Source organism: Triticum dicoccoides, chromosome 4B, assembly GCF_002162155.2.
Source record: "Triticum dicoccoides isolate Atlit2015 ecotype Zavitan chromosome 4B, WEW_v2.0, whole genome shotgun sequence".
In the NCBI taxonomy this organism is placed as follows: Eukaryota; Viridiplantae; Streptophyta; class Magnoliopsida; order Poales; family Poaceae; genus Triticum; species Triticum dicoccoides.
The window spans coordinates 5,613,248-5,633,764 of NC_041387.1; positions in this window are offsets into that span (position 1 = coordinate 5,613,248).

Here is a 20,517-nt window from a genome sequence, read left to right on the forward strand (position 1 = left end):
CTACGCAAGGGAGTTTTTTTACATATGTGACGAAGATATGACCCAATGAATTTATGAGATTTTCTGGGAATTTTGGGAATGACAGAAATATAGCTTGCTTCACAACCTAGGGCAAAAACTGCCACATGGACATGACACATAGGCAAAACTGATGAGGTAGCGCCTAGTCATAGCAACCCACCACAATTTACAAGGTTATGACCATCTATATTGGTCATGATCAGCTAGAAATAAGGCAGCGGACCTGTGCTATCTGCTTTATGACAATTTCGTGTAAGGAAATTACGACCTTTCTCACCAAAATGGTCGTTATTTTTAGGGTTTGGAGCCCCCCGAACAGCTTTTGACCAATTGGTCTAAAATGGTCATAGATCTATGAACAATTCTTCCAGGGTCACTGACAGAAGGTCACTAGTTGACATATTTCTTGTAGTGCCTTTTAATAGAGAACCGGAACAAAGCATAAGCACTTAGTGAATACATGAACTCCTCAAACTACGGTCATCATCGAGAAGTATCCCGATTATTGTCACTTCGGGGTTGTCGGATCATAACACATAATAGGTGACTATAGACTTGCAAGATAGGATCAAGAACGCACATATATTCATGAAAACATAATAGGTTCATATCTGAAATCATGGCACTCGGGCCCTAGTGACAAGCATTAAGCATAGCAAAGTCATAGAAACATCAATCTCAGAACATAGTGGATACTAGGGATCAAACCCTAACAAAACTAACTTGATTACATGGTAAATCTCATCCAACCCATCACCGTCCAGCAAGCCTATGATGGAATTACTCACGCACGGCGGTGAGCATCATGAAATTGGTGATGGAAGATGGTTGATGATGGCGATGGCGACGAATCCCCCTCTCCGGAGCCTCGAACGGACTCCAGATCAGCCCTCCCGAGAGAGATTAGGGCTTGGCGGCAGCTCCGTATCGTAAAACGCGATGAAACTTTCTCTCTGATTTTTTTCTCCACGAGGAATATATGGAGTTGGAGTTGAGGTCGGCGGAGCCTCAGGAGGCCCATGAGACAGGGGGCGCGCCCAGTGGGGTGGGTGCGCCCCCACCCTCGTGGACAGGGTGTGGGCCCCCTGGTCTTGATTCTTTCGCTAGTATTTTTTATATTTTCCAAAAAATGCCTCCGTGGATTTTCAGGACATTCCGAGAACTTTTGTTTTCTACACATAAAACAACATCATGGCAGTTCTGTTGAAAACAACGTCAGTCCGGGTTAGTTTCATTCAAATCATGCAATTTAGAGTCCAAAACAAGGGCAAAAGTGTTTGGAAAAGTAGATATGTTGGAGACGTATCAACTCCCCCAAGCTTAAACCTTTGCTTGTCCTCAAGCAATTCAGTTGATAAACTAAAAGTGATAAAGAAAAACTTTTACAAACTATGTTTGCTCTTGTTGTTGTAAACATGCAAAGCCAGCATTCAGGTTTCATCAAATATTATGAACTAACCATACTCACAATAACACCTCGGTCTCACAATTACTCATATCAATAGCATAATCAGCTAGCGGGCCATAATAATAAAACTCGGATGACAACACTTTCTAAAAACAATCATAACATGATATAACAAAATGGTATCTCGCTAGCCCTTTCTGAGACTGCAAAACATAAATGCAGAGCACCTTTAAAGATCAAGGACTGACTAAACATTGTAATTCATGGTAAAAGAGATCCAATCAAGTCATACCCAATATAAACTAATAATAATGAATGCAAATGACAGTGTGCTCTCCAGCGGATGCTTTTTAATAAGAGGGTGATGACTCAACATAAAAGTAAATAGATAGGCTCCTCGCAGAGGGAAGCAGGGATTTGTAGAGGTGCCAGAGCTCGGTTTTTTAAAATAGAGATTGAATAACATTTTGAGCGGCATACTTTCGCTGTCAACGCAACAACTATGAGATGGCTGTATCTTCCATACTACATGCACTATAGGCAGTTCCCAAACAGAATGGTAAAGGTTTATACTCCCCCAACCACCAACAAGCATCAATCCATGGCTTGCTCGAAACAACGAGTGCCTCCAACTAACAACAGCCCTGTGGGAGTTTTGTTTAATTATTTTGATTTGCTTTGATCTTTTTGGATCATGGGACCTGGCATCCCTGTTACCGGCCCTTTCTCGTGAATGAGGAGCAGAGTCCACTCCTCTTTAGAATAACCCACCTAGCATGGAAGAGATAGGCAGCCCTAGTTGAAACATGAGTTGCTCGAGCATACAAAACAGAATTTCATTTGAAGGTTTGGAGTTTGGCACATACAAATTTACTTGGAACGGCAGGTAGATACCGCATATAGGAAGGTATGGTGGACTCATATGGAACAACTATGGGGTAGGAGTTTGGATGCACAAGCAGTATTCCAGCTTAGTACAGGTGAAGGCTAGCAAAAGACTGGGAAGCGACCAACTGAGAGAGCGACAACAGTCATAAACATGCATTAAAATTAATTCACACCGAGTACAAGCATGAGTAGGATATAATCTACCATGAACATAAATATCGTGAAGGCTATGTTGATTTGTTTCAACTACATGCGTGAAGATGTGCCAAGTCGAGTCACTCAATTCATTCGAAGGAGGATACCATCCCATCATACCACATCATAATCATTCTAATAGCATGTTGGCATGCAAGGTAAACCATTATAACTCATAGCTAATCAAGCATGGCACAAGCAACTATAATCTCTAAATGTCATTGCAAATATGTTTATTTCATAATAAGCTGAATCAGGAACGATGAACTCATCATATTTACAAAAACAAGAGAGGCGAGTTCATACTAGCTTTTCTCATCTCAATAAGTCCATCATATATCGTCATTATTGCCTTTCACTTGCACGACCGAACAATGTGTATAATAATAATAGTGCACGTGCATTGGACTAAGCTGGAATCTGCAAGCATTCAACTCAAGAGAGAAGACAAGTAATATGGGCTCTAAGTTAAATCAACAATCATGCATATGAGAGCCACTAAACATTTTCAATATGGTCTTCTACTCTCGACCCCAAAAGAAAAGAAAATAAAATAAAACTATTTACACGGGAAAGCTCCCAACAAGTAAGAAGAAGAACGGGAAATCTTTTTGGGTTTTAATTTTCATTAATACTACAAGCATGGAAATTAAACTAACTAATTTTTTGGTTTTTGTTAAGGTTTATCAAACACACAAGAAGAAAGCGAGAAAAAGAAATTTAAACTAGCATGGATAATACAATGAAAGAGTATGAGCACCGACGACTAGAATAGTGTGTGAACATGAATGTAAAGTTGGTGAGAAATACATACTCCCCAAAGCTTAGGCTTTTGTCCTAAGTTGGTCTAATGCCAAGGACCGCTGCTACTATCCCCGGTGTACTGGGAAGTGTAATCAGGATACCACTAGCTGGCCATCTCCGGATCCCACTGGTAAGATGATGCACGATAAGGGTCCAGTTCAGGTTCCGGCTCAAGTTCAGGTTCTGGAGTGGATGCTTTGCCTCGATGAGCGTACACCGCTTCCGGTGTGACAAGAAAATCATCTGCAATCAAATCAAACAACAGAGGCGCAGGCAAAATAATAGTCTCATTGTGTTTCTTATTAAATCTCAGGTCATATAAGAGCATCTTTTCTTTGTTGTCAACAATGAACTCATGTGCCACCATGCTCTTGTAATCTAAAATGTAAGGAGGCAATTCTGTCTCCTCTTTCTCATGGTGCCTAATAGGTATCTCAAAATGTCTAGCAAGACGTGAAGCATAGATACCTCCAAAGATGGGAACTTTTGTACGATTCAGGCTTAGCCGTTTAGCAATGAAGGCACCCATACTAAAACTATTATCTCCAAACAAGGCACGGTGCAGAAGGATAATATCAGGAACATTGAAGTTTCCACTATTTCCACGACAAATCAAGCATCTAATAGCAAATATGGCAAAGTAGCGTAAAACAGGAAAGTTTATGCTAGATATTTTCGCATCGAAACCCTTCTTTGGTTCCTCTATAGTGATAGTGTTAATAAAGCCATCCACATCTTTACGATTAGGTTCCTCTAATTTTCCCTCAAAGGGTATCCTACATACCGCGCAAAAGTTACGTAAAGACATTTCCCTGAATTCATCATATAAATGAAATGATACTGAAGGCGGTGACTTCTTAGGATAATAATAAAAGTTTTGCATGGAAGTATTGGTGAGTAAGAGATACTGATCGATCCGGTCGTGGAGGAAATCGGTGAGGCCTGCATTCTCGATCAAAGAATAAAAATCTTCATGAATTCCAGCTTCTTTCAAGAAATTATCGCATGGCCATTCACACGGCCGTACTTCCGCTAGGCGAGGAAGGTTATACTTGGCCTTTTCCTTCTCTTTAGCTTGTTTTTCCTGAGAGCCTTGGCTAGAAGAGCCCCTCAAAATTCTCCTTAACATTTTCTGAAAATTTCTGAAATTTTAGCAACTTCAAAATAAGAGTGAATAAAACTAAACAAGATTGTTAGCAACTACTCCTACAAGTGCCTAGAGCCTATATCATGCATTAGAATTACTTGTGACCTCATAAATTTAACATGCAAGCTCAAAAACATGGTCACCTATGTAACAAAAATTTGCACTGAATAAAGCACTAGAACAAAAACTAATTGGACCAATGGAGGAGTCACATACCAAGCAACAATCTCCCAAAGCAGTTTTGTGAATGGAGCTTTGAGCAAGGAGATCAAAAATCGCAACAAAATGAGCTAGAACTCGTGCTTGAGCTGGATGGGGATTTTTTCATGAAGAAGATGGAGTGTGTTGGTGCTGGCATAAGTGGAGGGGGTCCACCAGGGGCCCACAAGACAGGGGGGCGCCCAGGGTAGGTGGGCACGCCCTCCACTCTCGTGGCCTGGTGCTTGCCCCTCCTGTAGTTATTTCAGTGCCTAAAATCCTCAAATATTCCATAAAAAATCATACTAAATTTGCAGGGCATTTGGAGCACTTTTATTTTCGGGATATTTTTTATTGCATGGATAATTCAGAAAACAGACGGATAATACTATTTTTTCTTTAATTATTCTAAATAACAAAAAGTAAAAAAGAGGGTACAGGAAGTTGTGCCTTCTAGTTTCATCCATCTCATGATCATCAAAATGAATCCACTAACAAGGTTGATCAAGTTTTGTTAACAAACTTATTCTGAATAACACAGAACCGGAGAAATTTCAAATAACACTAAGTTATCTCAACAGGGATATGAACATCCCCAACAATAAGAATATCATACTTTTTCTTGACAGTAGGGAGAGGAAATTCAAAACCTCCAATAATAATAGTTGGAACTTTTCCAATAGAATTGATGCTATGAACTTGAGGTTGTTTCCTCAGAAAGTGTACCATATGCTCATTACCATCAACATGAAAAGTGACATTTCCTTTGTTGAAATCAATAACAGCCCCTGCAGTATTCAAAAAAGGTCTTCCAAGGATAATCGACATACTATCGTCCTCGAGAATATCAAGAATAACAAAGTCCGTTAAGATAGTGACATTTGCAACCACAACAAGCACATCCTCACAAATACAGACAAGTATAGCAGTTGATTTGTCAGCCATTTGCAAAGATATTTCAGTAGGTGTCCACTTACTCAATTCAAGTCTACAATATAAAGAAAGAGGCATAACACTAACACCAGCTCCAAGATCACATAAAGCAGTTCTAACATAATTTCTTTTAATGGAGCATGGCATAGTTGGTACTCCCGGATCTCCATGTTTCTTTGGTATTCCACCCTTAAACGTATAATTAGCAAGCATGGTGGAAATTTCAGCTTCCGGTATCTTTCTTTTGTTTGTAATGATATCCTTCATATACTTAGCATAAGGATTTACTTTAAGCATATCAGTTAAGCACATACGTAAGAAAATAGGTCTGATCATTTCAGCAAAGCACTCAAAATCATCATCATCCTTTGTCTTGGATGGTTTAGGAGGAAAGGGCATGGGTTTCTGAACCCATGGTTCTCTTTCTCTACCGTGCTTCCTAGCAACAAAATCTCTCTTATCATAATGTTGATTCTTTGATTGTGGGTTATCAAGATCAACAGGAGGTTCAGTCTCTACTTCATTGTTTTTGCTAGGTTGAGCATCAACATGAACATTATCATTAACATTATCACTAGGTTCATGTTCATCACCTGATTGTGTTTCAGCATCAGAGATAGAAATATCATTGGGATTCTCAGGTGTGTCTACAACAGGTTCACCAGAAGCATGCAAAGTTCTATCGTCTTTCTTTTTCTTCTTTTTAGAAGAACTAGGTGCCTCTAAATTGTTTCTTTGAGAATCTTGCTTGATTCTCTTAGGGTGGCCTTCAGGATACAAAGGTTCCTGAGCCATTCTACCCGTTCTAGTAGCCACTCTAACAACAAAGTCATGTTTATTATTTAATTCATCAAGCAAATCATTTTGAGCTTTAAGAACTTGCTCAGCTTGAGTAGCAACCATAGAAGCATATTTGCTAATGAGTTTTAGTTCACCTTTAACTCTAGCCATATAATCACTCATGCGTCCTATCTCGAAAGCATTATTCTTTAATGCTCTACCAACATAAGCATTAAAACTCTCTTGTCTAGCCATAAAGTCATCAAATTCATCTAAGCATGGGCTATGAAATTTAGTAGAGGGGATTTCAACTTTATCATATCTATAGAGAGAATTTACCTTTACTACCTATGTCAGGTTATCAAGACAATGTGGTTCGTCGACAAGCGGTATATTAAGACTATGTATTTCTTCAATAGGTGGTAAATTCTTAACATCTTCAGCTTTTATACCTTTTTCTTTCATTGATTTCTTTGCCTCTTGCATATCTTCGGGACTGAGAAATAAAACACCTCCCTTCTTCGGAGTGGGTTTAGGAATAGGCTCAGGAGTTGGCTCAATTGGTTCAAGAATTGCCTCAGGAATTGGCTCAGGAGTTGGGTCAGTTGGTTCAGGAATTTCCTCAGGAATTGGCTCAGGGAGAGTCCAATTATTTTCATTAGTAAACATATTATTCGATAGTAATTCAGCTTCGTCGACTGTTCTTTCCCTGAAAACACAACCAGCACAACTATCCAAGTAGTCCTTGGAAGCATCAGTTAGTCCATTATAAAAGATATTGAGTATTTCATTTTTCATAAGAGGATGATCAGGCAAAGCATTAAGTAATCGGAGAAGCCTCCCCCGATATTGTGGGAGACTCTCTTCTTTGATTTGCACAAAATTATATATTTCCCGCAAGGCAGCTTGTTTCTTATGAGCAGGGAAATATTTAGCAGAGAAGTAATAAATCATATCCTGGGGACTACGCACACAACCAGGAGCAAGAGAATTAAACCAAGTATTAGCATCACCCTTTAATGAGAACGGAAATATCTTAAGGATATAAAAATAGCGAGACTTCTCATCATTAGTAAACAGGGTAGCTATATCATTCAACTTGGTAAGATGTGCCACAACAGTTTCAGATTCTAGGCCATAAAAAGGATCAGATTCAACCAAAGTAATAATCTCAGGATCAACAGAGAATTCATAATCCTTATCAGTAACACAAATAGGTGAAGTAGCAAAAGTAGGGTCAGGTTTCATTCTAGCATTAAGAGACAGCTGCTTCCATTTAGCTAATAACTTTTTAAGATCATATCCATCTTTATAAGCAAAGATAGCCCTAGCAGCTTCCTCTTCCATAACATAACCCTTAGGAACAACATGCAATTCATAATCATTTGGAGAACTTTCATCATCACTATCATGAACAATAGCATCTTCAATAATTTCATTCTCTCTAGCCCTAGCAAGTTGTTCATCAAGAAATTCACCTAATGGCAAAGTGGTATCACGCACAGAAGTAGTTTCATCATAAGTATCATGCATAGCAGAAGTGGCATCATCAATAACATGCGACATATCAGAATTCATAGCAGTAGCAGGTTTAGGTGTCGCAAGCTTACTCAAAACAGAAGGAGAATCTAGTGCAGATCTAAATGGCAGTTCCTTACCTCCCCTCGTAGTTGAGGGAAAAATCTTGGCTCTTTCGTCTTTCAAGTTCCTCATAGTGATCAGCAGATATAAATCCCAAGTGACACGGAGAATAGAGCTATGCTCCCCGGCAACGGCGCCAGAAATTAGTCTTGATAACCCACAAGTGTAGGGGATCGCAACAGCTTTCGAGGGTAAAGTATTCAACCCAAATTTATTGATTCGACACAAGGGGAGCTAAAGAATATTATTGAGTATTAGCAGTTGAGTTGTCAATTCAACCACACCTGGATAACTTAGTATCTGCAGCAAAGTAGTATGATAATAAAGGTAACAGTAGCAGAAGTAATATTTTTGGGTTTTGTAGTGATTGTAACAATAGAAACAGAAAAGTAAATAAGCGAAACACAAGATGTGAAAAGCTCGTAGGCATTGGATCAGTTATGGATAATTATGTCGGATGCGATTCCTCATGTAATAGCTATAACATAGGGTGACACCGAATTAGCTCCAGTTCATCAATGTAATGTAGGCATGTATTCCGAATATAGTCATACGTGCTTATGGAAAAGAACTTGCATGACATCTTTTGTCCTACCCTCCCGTGGCAGCGGGGTCCTGGCGGAAACTAAGGGATATTAAGGCCTCCTTTTAATAGAGAACCGGAACAAAGCATTAACACTTAGTGAATACATGAACTCCTCAAACTACGGTCATCACCGAGAAGTATCCCGATTATTGTCACTTCGGGGTTGTCGGATCATAACACATAATAGGTGACTATAGACTTGCAAGATAGGATCAAGAACACACATATATTCATGAAAACATAATAGGTTCGGATCTGAAAACATGGCAATCGGGCCCTAGTGACAAGCATTAAGCATAGCAAAGTCATAGCAACATCAATCTCAGAACATGGTGGATACTAGGGATCAAACCCTAACAAAACTAACTTGAATACATGGTAAATCTCATCCAACCTATCACCGTCCAGCAAGCCTATGATGGAATTACTCACGCACGGCGGTGAGTGAGGGAGTCCTGGATAAGGGGGTATCCGGACAGCCGGACTGTATACATTGTCCGGACTATTGAAGCGTGAAGATACAAGACTCAAGACTTCGGCCCGTGTCCGGATGGAACTCTCCTTGGCGTGGAAGGCAAGCTTGGCGATCCGGATATTGTGTTTCCTTCCTTGTAACTGACTCCATATAAACCCTAGCCCTCTCCGGTGTCTATATAAACTGGAGAGGTTGGTCCTTAGAAGGCCGATCATAATCACAATCATACCATCATAGGCTAGCTCCTAGGGTTTAGCCTCTACGATCTCGTGGTAGATCTACTCTTGTACTACCCATATCTTCAATATTAATCAAGCAGGAAGTAGGGTTTTACCTCCATCGAGAGGGCCCGAACCTGGGTAAACATCTGTGTCCCTTGCTTCCTGTTACCATCATCCTAGACGCACAGATCGGGACCCCCGACCCGAGATCCGCCGGTTTTGACACCGAAAGTGAGCATCATGAAATTGGTGATGGAGGATGGTTGATGATGACGACAGCGATGAATCCCCCTCTCCGAAGCTCCGAACGGACTCCAGATCAGCTCTCCCGAGAGAGATTAGGGCTTGGTGGCGGCTCCGTATCGTAAAACGCGATGAACATTTCTCTCTGATTTTTTCTCTCCGTGAGACGGAATATGTGGAGTTGGAGTTGAGGTCGTTGGAGCCTCAGGGGGCCCACGAGACAGGGGGCGTGCCCAGGGAGTGGGCGCGCCCCCCACCCTCGTGGACAGGGTGTAGGACCCCTGGTCTTGATTCTTTCGCCAGTATTTTGTATATTTTCCAATAAGTGCCTCCGTGGATTTTTTAGGACATTCCGAGAACTTCTGTTTTCTACACATAAACCAACATCATGGCAGTTCTGCTGGAAAAAGCGTCAGTCCGGGTTAGTTTCATACAAATCATGCAAGTTAGAGTCCAAAACAAGGGCAAAAGTGTTTGGAAAAGTAGATACGTTGGAGATGTATCAGTCATCAACACTCACAGTTTTCGCTGATTCTGACCCGTTTCATGTACTATTACTCACTGTTTTGGGGTCCCGGAGTGATTTCCATGATTAACAAACCCCGTTGTGCGTTTATGTGTCGGTCATCAACACTCACAAATTTGGCTGAATCTGACCCGTTTCGTGGAATATTACTCACTGTTTTTGGGTCCCAAAGAGATTTCCATGGTTGTCGAACCCCAAGGTACACTTACCTGTCGGTCATCAATAATCACAGTTTTGGCCGATTTTGGCCCGTTTCATGCACTATTACTCACTGTTTTGGGGTCGCGGAGTGATTTCCACGATTATCAAACCCCGGGGTGCGTTTACGTGTCGGTCATCAACACTCACGGTTTTTGTCGATTCAGAGCCGTTTAGTGGACAATTACTCACCGTTCTGCGGTCCCGAGATTTCCATAGTTGTTGAACCCCAAGTTGCGCATACGTGATGGTCATTAACACTCACTGTTTTGGCCGATTCTATCCCGTTTCGTGGACTATTACTCACTGTTTTGGGGCCCCGGAGTGATTTCCATAATTAACAAACCCGGGGAGTGTTTGCGTCTCGGTCATCAACACTCACAGTTTAGCCCGATTTTGGCCCGTTTCGGGGACTATTACTCACCGTTTTGGGGTCCCGAAGCGATTTCCATAGTTGTGAAACTCCAAGGTGCGCTTACGTGTCGGTCGTCAACACTCACAGTTATGGCCGATTCTGGCCCATTTCATGGACTATTACTCATTGTTTTGGGGTCCCGGAGTGTTTTCCATGATTAACAAACCCCGTTCTGCGTTTACGTCTCGGTCATGTACACTCACAGTTTTGGCCGATTCTGACCTGTTTCATGGACTATTACTCACCGTTTTGGGGTCCCAAAGCGATTTATATGGTTGTCAACCCCAAGGTATGCTTACGTGTCGGTCATCAACAATCACAATTTTGGCCGATTCTGGCCCGTTTCATGGACTATTACTCACTGTTTTGGGGTCTCGTAGTGATTTCCATGATGATGGAACCCCGGTGTGCATTTACGTGTCGGTCATCAACACTCACTGTTTTGACCGATTCTGGTCTGTTTCGTTGACTATTACTCACTGTTTGGGGTCCCTGTGTGATTTCCACGATTGACTATCCCCGGGGTGCATTTTCGTGTCGGTCATCAACACTCACAGTTTTAGCCAACACTCACCGTTTTGGGGTCTCGAAGCGATTTCCATAGTTGTTAAACCCCAAGGTGCACTTACATGTCGATCATCAACACTCGTAGTTTTGACCGACTCTGGCCCATTTTGTGGACTATTACTCAGTTTTGGGGTCCCGAAGTGATTTTCACGACTCACGAACCCCGGTGTGGATTTACGTGCCGGTCATCAACACTCACAATTTTGGCCGATCCTGGTCCGTTTCTTGCACTATTACTCAGCGTTTTGGGGTCCCAAAGCGATTTCCACGATTGACGATCCTCGGGGTGCGTTCACGTGTCCATCATCAACACTCACAGTTTAGGCCCATTCTGACCCGTTTCGTGGACTATTACTCATAGTTTTGTTGTCCCGAAGTGATTTACATAGTTGTTGAACCCCAAGGTGCACTTACCTCTCGGTCATAACCACTTGCAGTTTTGGCCGATTCTGGCCCGTATCATGGACTATTACTCACTGTCTTGGGGTCCCAGAGTGATTTCCATGATTAACAAACCCCGTTGTGTGTTTACGTGTCGGTCATCAACACTCACGGTTTTGGCCGCTTCTGACCCGTTTCGTGGACTCTTACTCACCGTTTTGGGGTCCCAAAGCGATTTCCATGGTTGTCGAACCCCAAGGTGCGCTTACGTGTCGGTCATCAACAATCACTGTTTTGGCCAATTCTGGCCCCTTTTGTCATCTATCACTCACTCTTTTGGGGTCCCGGAGTGATTTCCATAATTATGGAACCCCGATGTGCGTTTACGTGTCGGTCATCAACACTCGCAGTTTTGGCCGATTCAGGGCCGTTTCATGGACTATTACTCACTGTTTTGTGGTCCCAGAGTGATTTCCACGATTGATGAACCCCGGTGTACGTTTACGTGTCGGTCAACAACACTCACAATTTTGGCCGATCTTGGTCCGTTTCGTGCATTATTACTCAAAGTTTTGGGGTCACAGAGCGATTTCCACGTTTAACGATCCCCGGGGTGCGTTTACGTGTCCGTCGTCAACACTCACAGTTTTGGCCCATTCTGGCCCGTTTCGTACTCACCGTTTTGGGGTCGCCGGGAGTTTGCTGGTAGCCAGGATGGTTGGGTCTGGTCGACCCGACGGCCGTCTGGTGCCATCCTCTATGTCACTCGGAGCACCTCTATTGGGGCGGCCCTAGATTGGCGGCGACGAAGCCGTGACAGTGTTGGGGGTCCAACGGTTAGCATTTTAGATCTATTGGGATTTCGGGTTAGGGGTGGCGGGCATCAGGGCGTGCCCTTAGCCGAATCTAGACGGCCAAATTTGGCTTGTGGAGGCTCATTGCCATGTCTGCACGACGTCTTCCAATGCGGCACTGGTAGTGTGGGCTGTTGGCCCATAGCCGTCGGTATCCCCTGTCCCAGGCTCCTTCGCTGGTGTGGGGTTGGATCCAGTTGGGATGCGGGTGGGTTTGCTAGCAGCGCTGGTGATCCTCCCGGAGACCAGGGATGAATCCTTGCTTCTCCCCTTTTCCTACTCTTCTTAACATTGTTCGCGCGCGAGTGTGCCGGCCCAATTACTGTAGAACCTTCAGTGAGGCTTCCTACCGTCTCGCTTAATGCACGATATAGTCGTCGAGTTCAATTGACATCTCTTGTAATTTAGAGCATCTCTAGCAGATACCCTGTCCCATCGCCTGCCCATATATTTTCAGGCCGGAACAGAAGTGGTATATTTGCACTAGCCAGTAAAAAGTATACGGGCAGACCTCAAACTACCGCTTCCGCCGCTATATGTGTGGGGAGGGGGGCGTTTTAGGGTTCCCGTGTCGGATAGGTCCGCCCCCTCCGCCGCAGTCCACTTCCCTTCGTCATCTTCTTTTATTAGCTCCGGCGAGCATATATCCTGACAATTTTTCCCTCTCAAGCGTGGATCATGTCGAGAGAAGGTCGCGGATGTGGGGGCCGCCACTGCCGTGCAAACTCGGAAACTCGGCCGGCACGACGCGGAGGCTGGCAGCTCCAGCCGGCCCGCCGTTGAGCTGGGCGCTCGGCGCAGGCACGAAACCACAGCGCCCTCTCACGCAGCAGCGGCAACTGCGTGTGGCAGCACTTCAATGAGCTCCGAGCAACTCTGGCCAGCGACGAAGAAGCTCCACGAGGCGGAGATCATGCACCATGCCGCGAAGGAGGCGCTAGTGGCTGGCAAAGAGGGCACCGCCGAACTCTTCGAGGCGGCGAATGTGGACAACGAGTGTAACATCCCAAAATTCTAAATTTTGGAATGTTATAAACAAATAGATAGATTTGATTGATTGCTTGATTGATTGACTGAAAGTGAGTGAATTCGAAACTTTTTGAAAGTTAAATGAGAGGGAATAAAAGGACTTTCCCGAACTTTCATATTGGTTTTCTGATCTTCGTGAATTCAAATTCTTTTCATCACAAAACCCCGGAGAGAAGATGACATGACTTCTTCCATTTATTTAAATGACAAGGGGTGTTGAGAATATTTGAATTTCATTTGGAAATATCCCAATTCTGAAACTTTATGCGACTCAATGATTTTCACGAGAGAAGATAAAATGACTTCTTCAAATTATATGAAATATGAGTTGGGAGTTTCAAAGAATTAAATTCAAAGCCCCTTTGAATTTATTTTCAATTTGGAATAGATCATCATGCATATTTTATTTTCTTGCATTTTGGTCGATCCTAGAAATTTCACGCAACTCAAGGACCCTTGGAGAGAGTTGGAGATTTCGTTATTTTCATATTTGAGAGTTTTCTCGAATTGAAAAGAGGATCATTTGATTTATTTATTTCATCTTCAATTATTTTCCGTTATCAAAAATATAAGAGAGGGAATAATATGACTTTCCCAAATTTAGGAAAATGAAGATTTAATAAATAGATCAAATTTTGTTTGCCGGAGTTTTATTTGCATTTTATTCGGATAGGGAAAATTGTGCGTTTTCAAAATTTGCTTTTTAGGTCCGGAGAAAAGTTCATTTTGTTCGGCTCATTTTTAGGAGTCGGGGAAAATTTACTTTATTAATTTTGGAGTTCGTTTAGATTTTCTTTTATTTATTTTTCTGCGCGCGAGACCGTTTAAAAAAAAATATCCGCAGCGCCGTGGGCCAAAGGCCCAAGCCGCTAGCCGCCGGCCGGCCAAAAGGCCATAGCGCGCGTGCACCAGGGAGCCGCCGCTTCTTGCTTTCCTAGTCTTAGTAGGACTCTTGTCCTATGTTCGTTTATTCCGTATCTATTTCTAGATCTTTTCCTTTTGTTTCCTAATCCTAGTCTATTTCTTGTCCCCTACCCCAAGCAAAACCCTCCCCTCCCCAATATAAATACCCAAGCACCCCCCCCTCTAAACACATCAAACCAACACCTCTCCTCTCCTCTCCGCCGCCCCACGCCGCGCCGCCACACCCACGCCGCGCCGCCGCCCCACCCAAGCCGCGCCTCACCCCGCGCCTCTCACCCGCGCCGCCGCCCTTGTGCATCGCCGCCGCGCCCAACGCCGCCCAACCCCGCGCCCTAGTGCCGCCACCGCCACCATGCGTCACCGCGCCGCCGCCGCCCTGCGTCAACGCCGCCGTCGCCGCCGTTCGCCGGAGGTACCGCGCCGCGTCTCTTCTTTCCCTCGGTTCGGTTTTTCTTATAAACCGTTCCGATTCTTTTCTTCTCTACCGATTCGTTTTCTTTCCGATTTTTCGCTAAACCGTTCCGGTGTTCTAGATCGGTTTTTCGTTCGATCTCTTTTCCCGAAAACCCTAGATTGGTTTTCGTTCTTCTTTCGGACCGTTCGTCTCAATGAACGTGATCACCGATTATTTCCCGGTTAACGACGTCTGTTCGTATAACCGTTCTTCTTTTTCTTCTCGTCGGATTTATTCCGCGATCGCGATCTCAGATCCGATCTTCGTTCTAGTTTATCTTCTCGCTCGTTTATCGGAATCAGGTGATTCAAGTGCCTGGAGTTTCATCTCGAAACCGCCGTTTCGTCTAATCAACTTGAACAAGCTTTTGCTACAGTAAAATTTTGACCTAGATTCAACTTGCTAGAACCGAGTTGTTTTCTTCCGCCGTTTGTTTTTCGTCGTTTGTTCGGCTCGTTCTTTCTTTGCAACCGGAGTTCTTAAGTTGAACTTTCTGGTTCGTTCTCTTGTTCGATTTTTCCCTGTGCATTAGATGAGTACTTATTGTGTGGTTACTATTGCTTGCCTACGATAGATTGACCGGAGTATGACGATTAGATCTATCAAGAGTTTTGAGTGCGAATCATCTTCATCAACATTGCAGGCAAGTAACACTTGATCATATCTTTCCTACTACCCAGTTTTATTGCATTAGATCAAACCCTCAAACACTTGCATTGTTAGGATCTAATTAAATTGTGGGTTGGGAAGTAGAATTGAGGTAGTACCTATTACCTGTTACTTATGAAACCTTGGGAGTTACTTCTACGTTTGCTTATTATGCTATGCTATGCTAGTAGACGTGGATTGGGTGAGTGAATATCCATGACAGATGTGAGATTGTTAATAAATGGCTTATCTAAGGTGGCAACCTAAACACACATCTGGGTGGATTGAGGCACCTGATGTCTATCAGGACTTGCCTGTTTTTTTTGGACCGCCACCCAGGCTCAAAGGGATCATAAGATCTTTCATGCTAGAAACTTCCGTGTGCAGCCACATGCTACTATGGGCTCTAGCATAGTTGACTAAGTTGTGCGAACTCTTATGGGGTGGACTAGCAGATGTAGGGGATGTAGGTGTACCGGTTTACCCCACATGTAAGGTGCTAGCGCTTCTGAAAGACTATGTCTCGGTCATCCGTCTTCTCAAACACCATGTAGTGCGAGAAACCAAACGGAGGCGATCGAGTCTTGTGGGAAAAGTGCGCAAACCTCTGCAGAGTAACAAACTAATCATGATTAGCCGTGTCCCCGGTTATGGACATTTTGAGTATCTAGTTCTTGGATTATCCTGTTGATCTCAACACGTTACTTATTATAATTTGTTTGGGTTTATTGAGTACTTTTAATTGGGATTGAGGATGCTGTCAACCATTCTCAATGTTTAACAACCACCATGATAGTTAAATAAATTTTATTCCTTTGAAGTAGGGAAAAATTGGCTTTTCGCAAAACTGTAAGCATAGAGCCTTACCACCAGCCATAATGCATGTAGTATAGGCTTATTGTTTCATTACTCTCTATGTGTTACATTGCCAGCATATTCCATGTGCTGACCCGTTTTCGGGCTGCAACTTTTCATGTTGCAGACTTTTCAGACGACGAGTAAGTGGTACGTTAGGGTTACGATTTCCTATACTCAACTTTGCCGTTGGTGTTGATGGGAATCCACAACCTTGTTGCTTCCGCTATATTTTGTATTGAGGTAATAGTATTTACGTTACTTTATACATGTGATTTACCTCTGTTATAAATCCTTCGAGTACTGTGTGTGTCAGCATACTGATCCAGGGATGACACATAAGCACAGAGACTTGATCCATTCGGGTCGGGTCGCTACAAGATGGTATCAGAGCACATGTTGACTGTAGGACGTGACCCTAGAAAATGACAAGCCCATAGGAAAGATTTTTCTCTACAACTTCATTTTAAAAAAAAAGAGATCTTTTTACCTCTCTTCTCTTCTGAGTTTATTCAAATATTCCCTTTTTAGTGAGACCATACCCCTTTTCCCTTTTGACCACTCGAAGATTTGACTGATGAGACCACTCCAAGGAGACAAGATATCGGACAACTAAGACCATTTGGAATGAAGAGGATTTTACCGTGTAAATGGAAACTACAACTGTTGAAGACTCCGAAGACTTGGAGAATTTGAAGGCTTTGAAGAATTTCCGGATTTGTATGACCTAGGAAGGCACCCCTTATGGAACTTGGCAGACTATGAAACCTGTCAATACCCGGGATCGAGGTGTATCGGAGAAGGACCGGAACATGGAGCATTAGAACTCAAAGTTTTGTCAAGAAAACTCTAAGACAGGAGATATCAATCATGAAATGAAAGCTCATGGCAGTAACATGGGCATAGACATGGCTAACGATGGTGTTATTGCCCGCCTATTCTATTGTCACCATGCGGAGTTAAGCGTGCAGATGCATGGAAAAATTGAATGGTAGAACGCTGATGGAGTATCTATCTGCAAACGTTGGAGTGTTAACCTTAGCTGGTGTATTCACCAGGATCTGGAGTGTTACATCAGGAAGTTAAGATGGACCTACAAGAAGCAATATTTGACAATAAGGCAATTGGTGAAGAACTCAGGACCCAGAAGCTGAAAGTAGACAAGATGAAGGAGCAAAACATCGAGATACCGGAGATTTGACAGTAACTGAAGGACAGTAGGATCATGGATCATGTCAAGGATGTTGAAACCGGCAGTTGGAACGTAACTCCAGAAATATTGAAGGACGTCGCGAGAGACTTCGCGTCAACAGAGATGATCTGGCAAAAGAACTTGAGCAGGACAAGCACGATTGGAAGAAGCCATTGGAGGCATGAACAAAGACTTGAAGAGTTTGGAGACGTTGAAGATTCATCGACCTCTAGAAGACCAAACCCCTATTATATACCTACGTTAGATGCGACGTTTGTGAGCTATCATTTGTTTGATGTTTTTTTTTCCGACAGCCACGACAAAATCTGTCTTTTCAAAACTTTTGTTTGTATTGTGTGTATCCCTCCCTATCTCTCTTATCCCACCCCAAACCCATGGACCCAATATAGGATGAATGGAGATGAACTTGTACTCTCTGGACCGATGAGTCAATGGGAGATGGACCGATGGATTCAGAACATGAGGATCACATGAAGAATAACCCTATAGCCGGAAGGGATATGACCCAGCACGCTCTTCCATTCTTTGAAAGAAGTGTTGCTACCTGGTGGAGGATGTACCAAACCATCAACAGATGACAAGGAGTAACCACTTGGAAAGAATTTAAGTTGACTTTGCTAAAGTCTCAGTTTGTGTCCCAGAAGTTGAAGCCTTATGGAAAGGATATGAAGAAACCTTGTGCATGCAAGATTTGTGGACAAATCGGACACACCCATAAGGAACACAAGGATGAATGCCCTAATTGTGAAGGAAGTCACCCAACTGAAGAATGCCCAACTAGACAGATTACTTGTTTCTTGTGTGAAGGGACTACCCACTACCCTGCTCAGTGTCACATTTACCCCATGGTACAAAGAACCATCCAGCAGAAGGAAGAAGAAATGAAAGGAGCCCTCATGGAAGGTTTAGAAGAACCTGTGATGAAGAAAGAGGTGGAGGACACACCCAAGGAAGAGCCAATTAGACCCTGCACTAAGTCATGCTATTCATGTGGAGAAGAAGGACACATCTCCCAAGATTGTCTGAATGGAGATCTAGTAGAATTCCCGACAGAGGAAGTAGAGTATGACCCACAGGAAATAGAAGCCCTGATTGGAACGGAAAGGTCCAGGAAGAGAAGTAGGTTGGATTCGAGGAACAACCCAATTTCCACAAAGAAAGACCTGAGTCATATCACATGTTTCAGGTGCAAAAATTCAGGGCACTACTTCAATGATTGCCCAAGAGGGAAGAAAAGGACCCAAGGAGACTATGTGATCATGAGGAAACCTCGAAACCTGTCAGAAGTAATGTGTTTCCGTTGTAATGGAGCAGGGCACTTTGCCAGAGGTTGTCCGAAGGAGAAGGAGACTTGTGATAAATAGTTGAGTTTGTAACAGAAGTAATATAGTAGTGGTAGTGAGAGCATTTTCTTTTTTATAGAGGTATTGAATTGAGGCATGTAATGGAAAAACAGGAGATTGTAATGATTTGAGAATTAATAAAGTTAGCCTCGTTGGTACTGATATGGATTTTATGAGTTGCTACTCTATGAAGGAGGATTTTGACCATTTTTGAGGATAAGAGAAATATGGTCTATGGAAGATTTGTGTATTTTAAGGGTGGTAGTACCCTGTAAGAACCTTTGACCCCAGAAAAGATAAAGATACTCCACTGCATGGATTTTGGGCAAAATGAAATACGAGTTTTGTCTCGATATGTGTGATGCCCCAAGAGTATGTGGGATGAAGTTGGAGACCGTCAGTTGTTTGGACCAAATGTGATCAAGGAGTCAGAAGAGAATGTTAAGTTGATTCGAGATAGACTGAAGGTAGCTCAGTCCAGGCAGAAGAGTTATGCAGACTAAAAAAACGCAAGGAGGTAGTCTATGAAATCGGAGACAGAGCATATCTTTGTGTGCCAGCTCTGCGAGGAGTTAAACGATTTGGAGTTAAGGGAAAGTTAGCCCCGAGATTTGTAGGACCATACCACGTATTGGAGCGTATGGGAGAAGTTACCAACAAGTTGGAGTCACCCGAAGGACTGTCAGGAGTTCATGATGTGTTTCACGATTCCCAGTTGAAGAAGTGCCATGCAGAGATGGACAATATTTCCTTGTAAGGACGCTTGACCCTGGAAAGGATAATGATGTTCCACGAAGTAGAGTATGGATTTCATAAGTATAAGTTTTATCACGGTATGTGGGACATCCCACGAGGATGAAGAGATGAAGTGCTATTGGATATAAAGGAGGTATGATATTGGAAATATGGATCAATGGAAACTCCATGATGAGTCAGAGTAATCATGTCCTAGTTTGGTGCCAAAGGAAGAAAGTCCATACGATTGGATGGGATTAAGAATACTAGGAAGTTGGAAGTTGGACTAATGATCAGTTGCCCGAAGATGAGTTCAAGGATTACAAGTAATGAGATGGGCCATAACCCACAGGCCCAGGACCTGCCAAGAAGCAAGCACACTCTTGCTGAAGGAAAAACCCTGGAAGAGGTTACGACTTGTATCAACCGACGATTCTATAGGAGTTTACGCAAAACCTGAGAGTTGTTAAGTAACGATAGGTGTTTGTTTGGCTTGCAGAATCAATGGATTTTCCGAACTTGGTTCGTCGACAAGAAGAATTCTGCAATGCTTGTGAGGATGACCGAGTGTTAGAATGCGAGATTCGCTAAACCATGTACAAGGAAATGATTTGGGTGCGGGATGGATTGATCACCATACCGACTTACTCTTATTATTCGCTTTGCTATATGGGATGGTAAATCTGAGTGACTTACCTATAGTGGAGAGACGACGATCAAAACCTTGTTTGAACCTTAGAATAGTATAGGTATTTTTCCCTTGTACACGGCAGTTGTTGCCAACCGTAGGTTATACGGTGAGGTTCAACCCAGACCCTTTCCTGCAGGAGAAACC